A 7,969-nucleotide genomic window follows, 5' to 3' on the forward strand; every position below is an offset into this window, starting at 1 on the left:
TTCTCACCTATTTTTTGTGTTGGATTTACACTTTGGATTACCGTATTGTTTTTTCTCTGGACTCTGCTAACTGTGTGTGGTACACCGAAGATCAAGTCACTTGGATATATACTGGATCAGTCACCTCTCTGTTTCTGTTGTGCGCTGGGCTAACTCAGATTTCTCTCTCTCTCCGTTTCCACCGGGAGTGAAAGCTGGGAGGATCTGCAGAGCCGCTTCAGACGTCACAAGCCAATTCCTCACCACCACCTACTGGGAGTATCTGCAGAGCCGCAACAACCTTCACATGCCAGATTCCCCGTTTGTTCGGTTGCTTAACTTCATTCCATCTTGTAACTCTGAAAATAAATACGCCCTTGCCTTGGCTAACTCTGAACAACTCTCTCTGTGCCGTTGCGTTTGAGGTCGGTTACAAACCCTAACAGGTAGTGAAAGGGTTAACATTCTGTAGTGTTGTAGTGAAAGGGTTAACCTTCTGTAGTGTGGTAGTGAAAGGGTTAACCCTTTGTCGTGTGGCAGTGAAAGCGTTCATCTTCTTCACTTCTCTGAGTTTCAGATTCCTTTCCCAAAACGACATAGGTCACCTTTAATTGAGGAATTCTAACTATGTTAACAACGGTGACAAGTTGTGGAGAGAAACACAAGCGTTTGGCCTGTTCCCTAACGACTGCTACGTTTCCCCTCAAAGCAAGCGGACGACGGTCTTACTTTTATCCTTTAATATGGTTTCCAGAGCACGCTGGATCGTATTGCCCTCCTGTGATCTGTAATGGAGACAGAATGAACGATTCATTTTAACGATTAACATCAAACATGAGTTTAATCTCTGCCCTGCCCTGTGGGCAGGGGTGTAAAGTACTTGAGTAAATGTACTTTGTTACAAAACGTTAGTACTGTTTTTGGGGATGTGTACTTTACTTGAGTATTATTAGGTTTGTATACTTGTACTTTTACTCAATTACATTTCACAGAAAAAAAAACATTTATTCTCCTTACATTTAAAATGCAGACCTACAAAGTACACAGTACAAATCTTGCAGGTCCAACCATTTTAATTCGTATATTTGTTTCTCTGGCCGAACTAACGTTAAGGTTATTAATCCTGCGGCCGCGCTTTATTTAAAAACAGCCCAATCAAATCCCCATCAATGGAAAATGAACCCGCCCATACCCATGCTGATTGGTCCTTGTGCAAGACTAGAAAGTAGGGATCTTTGATTAAACACCTGCTATCAGAAGAATAGACAGTCAGAAAAAAGTTTTAACTTTAACTTTTTAGTACTTAAGTACATTTAAAAGTAGAAACTTTTGGACTTTTACTCAAGTGTGTTTTTAGCCAGATACTCTGACTTTTACTTGAGTACGATTTTGAGACGGTACCCATACTTTCACTTAAGGAGGCTTTCTGGGTACTTTTTACACCAATTCTGGATCACGTTGCGGGGGAGGGCCGGCCTACAATTCATTCAACCTTTATTTCACCTCGGAAATTCATAGAGGGCAAGCCCTTGAGCATACATACATGATAAATACATGATACATACAATAAATATACAATAATTGCAATTCATAATAGAGTTTGTACAATCAATTAAAACCACTAATACTAAATACTACTAATACTAAAGTATTGAGTTTTAGAGTTGGTTGTACGATGTTCAAACGTACACAGAAGCTAAAAACAGATTCCCAGAGTTCAGCACAGACTCCAGGTGCTTCGAGTGTTTGAGCCGATCATTGGATCCAGATGTCTGACTGACTCCCTGTTGTTGAGACACGTATTCGTGACCGGCATGGCTTGCCGTGAATTGAGGCCTACCTGTTAAATAAAGGCTATTTAACTAAGAGGGGCTGTGTAGTGACCCTTGTCTCTAGACCGGGTCTAACTAGCGATACGGCCCTTTTTTTTAATATGGCCCACAAGAGGGCGCCTGCAAACCTGGCCTGGTAGGTCTTTTAAAAGCACATGTGCTGTGATTGGCTGTAACCGTTTGCACTTCTGTATCAAAGTTTTGTAAGTAACCATAGCTTTCCTTTTGTTTAGTATGGACTGACTGCTGTGTGGAATTGATGTCAGTCACACCATTAAAGTGAAAGATTAGTTTATTCCATGTAGTAATATATCTAATGTATTATAATACTGTAATAGATATTATATAACTATTATACTATATACATTCAAGTATTCTGTGTGGCCCATGAACCCCCAGTGATTTTCCGTTGGAAATAGCCTGGCTGGTCTGGGGTCAGATCCCACCGCTCACAGTGGGAAAAAGATGTATTGCTGAGGGGAAAGTAATCGATATATTCCTCTTTGATATGTACTTGAGCTTTGAGGGGGAATTGTCATCCTTAATTTCCTGTAGCAGGATACACTGGACATCCTTCTTCTGCTTCCTGCGCCTTCCATCGAACCTGTAAATAAAATAAATAAAAAAGAGAATGTGTTTTAATTCGGATGCTTCATTACAACACACACACACACACACACACACACACACACACACACACACACACACACACACACACACACACACACACACACACACACACACACACACACACACACACACACACACACACACACACACACACACACACACACACACACACACGAGAAAACTGAAACAAACAAACAAACAGCTTAATACACATTTCCAGCTGTCATTTGTGATTTGTTTTTGATCAATTTTCAAAAGTTGTTGTTTTGTAATATAGAGCTTAGACGTACAGTACATGCCAAGTCAAATCAAATCAAGTCAAGTTAAGTCAAGTCAAGTGTTCCTTTATTAATCCCATTGAGGGTCATAGCAGCAGCATGGGGGAGGGGAGGTACATGCAGGAAATAAATTAAATAATAATAGAGTAGAACATATTAACACTTTCAGCGCCAGAGAGTGCTGTGTACTGTGTGGTTAAAAGGTCAGCGTGCTAAAGTATAGGAATACGTGGCAGTGTTTGCCGGGCTATAACTATATTATAGCTATGGATACAATTCTATTGCCCATTTGACATTGAGTATCTATCGTTCAATAATATTATGTGAAAAAGAAGAAAAAAATGTCATCCATACATTCCCGTTTTATACTGTGGTGAATATAAGTATGGTTTTAGAGCGGTCTAGGGTAATTCATGGCAGGCTGGTAATAGCCCCCAACGTATATTATACTAAATGCATTGGCGTTCCATTCCTACACATGCTACAATTAAAAAATCAAATCGTTTTTTTATGCTTTGATCGTCACCAACGGAATATGTTATGGTATGGTATGGTGCGTTACACACATACGCTCGGATCGCAATGAAGGCATGCTTTGATCAATACAAGATTGATATCATATAGCCCTTACCTTGACTAGGATGTGTCCCAAAAAGAATGTTCCAATTATCTGATCGCGAGTCCCAGTATTGGTGTCGCCAACATAATCCACCATACATCATCCATCTGGAGCATTTGACGCTCCTCAAGCCGATCGGGACAACCGCTCCCCTTGCCTGACATGGAAATGTCCACCCGGACCAATATAATCGACGCACAGCCCAAGACACAGAGTTTCAAAGGGTGCTCAATACCGCCGCCTGGTAGGATGCGGCCGGTATTGCACTTTTGGGATCTCAGACTCATTCCCTATGATAACACCAGGCTCCCTGGATGGATAATGAATGGAAATATCGAATAAAAGAAAAAACTGCCAAAACCCGACTATACTCGGGTCTGGCGCAGAAAGTGTTAATAATAATAATAATAATAATAATAATAATAATAATAATAATAATAATAATAATAATAATAATAATAATAATAATAATAATAATAATAATAATAATAATAATAATAATAATAATAATAATAATAGAATGGCAGACAAAAACCCGGAGTCCTTGATAAACAGTCAACTCATGTCTTGTCTCACAACTCACTCAGTTTTCAGCTGTTACAAATTAAATGTTATCTGTGTTAGATGATAATAAGCATTTGTGGCTCTATCAAAGGCATTTATCATTATGTCGTCATTATTTGCTCTTACAAAATAAATACCAAAAAAACTATATTGGTATAGGTAGAACAGAACGGCTTGCGTCTGATTTCAGGGGTATTTGTTTGAACGACGTAAGTGCGTGACATCCGGAAATATCAAATCAGAGTTTGTACAGATAACAAAGCGTGTTCTGCACGGTTAAATCTTAGGCCCAGTCCTCTTATATAAATGATATTGTCTCCTCATTGAAAGGTTGTCAGGCCCATCTATGTGCGGACGACACAATCGTGTGTTGTATAGACTCAGTTCAACTAGCCATGGAGAACCTGCAGCTTTCATTTAACGCCTTCGAAAAAATCTCGAATTTATCTCAAACTTGTTTTAAATTAAACTTAATTAATGGTCTTCTCGAAAACATAAGACTATGGCAATCTCTACTGTGAATGGTTCAAATATTGAAAGGGTCACAGAATACAAATATCTTGGAATCTGATTAACATTTTTGGGAATCTTGTTAGCAAATTGTGACAAAATATTGTGTTTTTGTATAGAAACAAAGCCAGTTTCCCTTTGATCTGTAGAAAAAGGATTGCTGAATCAACTTTCCTGGCAATTTTGGACTATGGCGATGGAATATCTACAAAAAAATGCTCATATCCAAAAGTAGTAGATAGATAAATAGGTCATACATGTAGGTATGCATTTGGTTATGTGGGTGGGTAGGTTTGTAGGCAGGTGGTTGGGTGGTTATGTATTATTATGTATGCAGTATACAGTATATGCATGTATGTACTGTGTGTATGTTTGTGTTAACACATATCTTTTGAATGTATTACTGGTATTTTAAAAAGAATATTTATATTTTTGTATGTTTTGATTTTAACAGGGGAAGTTCTCGATAAGCCTCTATAGGCTTCTAACTTCTCCTTCACAATATGGTTATTATATATTTTCTTTGACTTTTGTTTAACTCTGTGTTCATAAATAAATACAAATACAAATACAATATACAGACATGTCGAATGCCGATGCATCCACACTCAGGCCCTTAGACCCTGTTTACCACTCAGCCCTGAGGTTTATTACTGGTGATAGCTACAGCACTCACCACTGTATTCTTTATGATAAGATTGGTTGGGCTTCTCTGTCTAACAGGAGCAGTACTCATTGGTATCTGTATATTTATAAACCCTACTCTGTAAACGACCACCTTATGACTCATCTATGGAACACTGGCCCACGCTTAACATGTTCCAGTGATTGCCTAGTTCTTCAAGTTCCCCGTGCTAGAACGAATCTAGGAATGACTGCTTTTTTTATCGATGCAGCGTAATCATGGAATATCCTACGTGACCTAAAACGAGTATGCTTGTTTCTTTTGGATGGCTTAGATTCGTAATTAATAGATGCCCTATGGCGACTCATACAGTACCTGTAATTGCTTTCTGCGATGTGCTAATCGCATATGAGCTGTATTTATATTTGACCGCATGTTGGTGATTGATTTGTTGTGTGTTTTCAATCGACTTTATGTGTGTTTTGTAATCCTGTTTATGTCATATGTACACCATTGAAAAAAATATATAAAGTAAAGTTTAAATAAATAAATATACGTATATATAAATACAAATATACTATCGATAAGAGTATACATGGTGTACTACATAGTGAATACGTATGTCATGTCATGCATGTCATGAATATCACATGGATGTCCTAAATATCACAATCTCATTTTGATATAATTTGCAAGTCAATCTGTGTGATGAACCTTGATATGTACTGGTGCAATAGTAGAACAAAGCTGTTCAAAGAAGGTAAATACGCATGTTCTGGGTTATCATACATGTATCAATGTAATCATTATCATCATCATTTCACATTCACATTCCCACACTGTGCAACAACCTACCCCCCAAGTGCAATATACACAGTGCAATACCCACCCACTACCGTCTGACACTGTGATTGTTATTTTGTATATTGTTGTTATTTTGAATATTGTATTGTAACATTGTTTATTGTATAGTATATTATGTTTCTTTATAGTATTTTATAGTTCTTGCATAGTATTTTATGTTTCTTGTATAGTATTTTATGTTTCTGTATAGTATTTTATGTTTCTTGTATAGTATTTTATGTTTCTGTATAGTATTTTATTATGTTTCTCTTTTATTACCTGTGTGATTTTATATTCCACTACTGCACCTTAAAGTTTGAGTCCCAAATCTTGTTGTATGCATTGCAAATATAATGATAATATAGTCAAGTTAGACCACGCTCACAAGTTCTCACACTGGGTGCTGTAATCCCATAAAGTTCAGTATATCAAAGCAGGGTAGCCGGACCAGCACTCACAGGTTCAATGTTTTTTAATGGCAGCTTGTATCAAAAGCAGACATGTTTCGGACAATGTCCTTCTTCAGTGGTATGGCTAGCACTGAAGAAGGACATTGTCCGAAAAATATAATGATAATAAAGTACAATCTAATCTAATTTCAGGCACAGAGCCTCTGTCGACCCTCACCTTCTGGGTCGTTTCACGTCATCAATCAGATCCTTCAGCTCATAGCTCTGTATGCTAGAAAACAGGAGTTTGGGCATCTTCGCATAGTAAAATGTCCTCTGCTGTGTCAAAAGTACTCAACAATAATACACAGGACTGTGGACGTCTGTCTGTGTGTGTCTCTTTCTCTCTCCTGTGTGTGTATACAATATATTTCTTCAGGCAGACTGAGGTGTGTGCTGTGATGCTCGGCAGGCCTGCCGGTACATGTTTGTGGAATACCGAGTGTAACTGCATAGTCATAGTGTAATTCCAGTTAGCTGCAGTGTGATGTCATAGTAGAACCGGTTAGAACAGGCTAGAACGTTCTGGAACATTGTGATGTCATAGCGGTGATGTCATAGTAGAACCCGTTAGAACAGGCTAGAACGTTCTGGAACATTGTGATGTCGTAGCAGACCATAGGGTATAAATAGAGAGACACTATAAGGTTCGTTCCTTCACTCCTCCACGACCATCTTTAACTTTCCTCTCATATTGCATGCAGTCAACAAGGTACGTTTGGGTCCGTAATGTGCTTGTAGGTCAAGTTCAGTGAGTTATACAACCAACCTTGCAAAGACCGGTGCCACGCCTATACAAGCAGAGATAATATGTATGTATGTTGTTATGGTTTGATCAGTGATTTATTGTATTTCATGTATGTTTTCACAGTTTTACGGTTCGGAATAAAGATGTTCTCTTCGAACGGAAATAAAGCCAATCAGTAAAGATCAAAGACGGGTTGCGTCATCATTGCAAGAGAGGCAGTTACACCGAGGATATAACTGGTACCACTAACTGGATATATGGACCATTTGCTGTCGACGTTGACTCATTATAAATGTCCTTTCACGTGCCCTCTGATTCAGCCGCTATGTGACGGACGGAGCGGGAAAATGATTGAGTTGTATATAGATTCTGTGCAATGAACTGTATGCATTATGACCGGCTACAGTATTGTTTGTTATTTTATGATTCCTTATGTATCTTACAGTAGGTCTGATAAAGACATGTATATTGTAGATCTACATGGTGTTTATACTGTAGATCTAAATGGCTTTTTACTTCACATGCAACAGATATCTCCAGTGTTTTTATTTTTATAAGATTGTGATTGTAGGGCCAGCCTACAATAGTGAATGTACTGTACGTAACTGAGTGACTGCCTGACATTGTTGTAACACGTACGTGTGTGTGTGTGTGCCGCAGGTCCTAGTCTTGCCTAGTCTTGTGGATAGCGCTATTGTGGAAGGCAGTGTTGGTTTTGGCACATGATACCGTTTGCATGAGAGTTGATGTGTTGCCATGGCGAAGGCATCAACAACTTGAACTTCTGAACCTCCATGTACTTTTGATTCCCAAAACGTGTGTGGGCATGACCATAATCATATTTATTATATTATATTATAATATTATATATTATTATCATTATGATTCATAA

The 7,969-nt window shown here is 38.3% G+C and overlaps 1 long non-coding RNA gene across 1 annotated transcript; it reads right to left on the reverse strand.

Moving 5' to 3' along the window:
• Window positions 1-708: 708 nt before the first annotated feature.
• On the reverse strand, window positions 709-6,661 carry LOC311244693. Its single transcript, XR_014620714.1, has 3 exons — window positions 6,508-6,661; window positions 2,326-2,415; window positions 709-764 (listed from the first exon to the last, which is right to left on the reverse strand). It is a non-coding gene; the product is annotated as an uncharacterized lncRNA (long non-coding RNA).
• Window positions 6,662-7,969: the final 1,308 nt, after the last annotated feature.

Source organism: Notolepis coatsorum (assembly GCF_963971535.1).
Source record: "Notolepis coatsorum genome assembly, chromosome: 18".
Taxonomy (NCBI): domain Eukaryota; kingdom Metazoa; phylum Chordata; class Actinopteri; order Aulopiformes; family Paralepididae; genus Notolepis; species Notolepis coatsorum.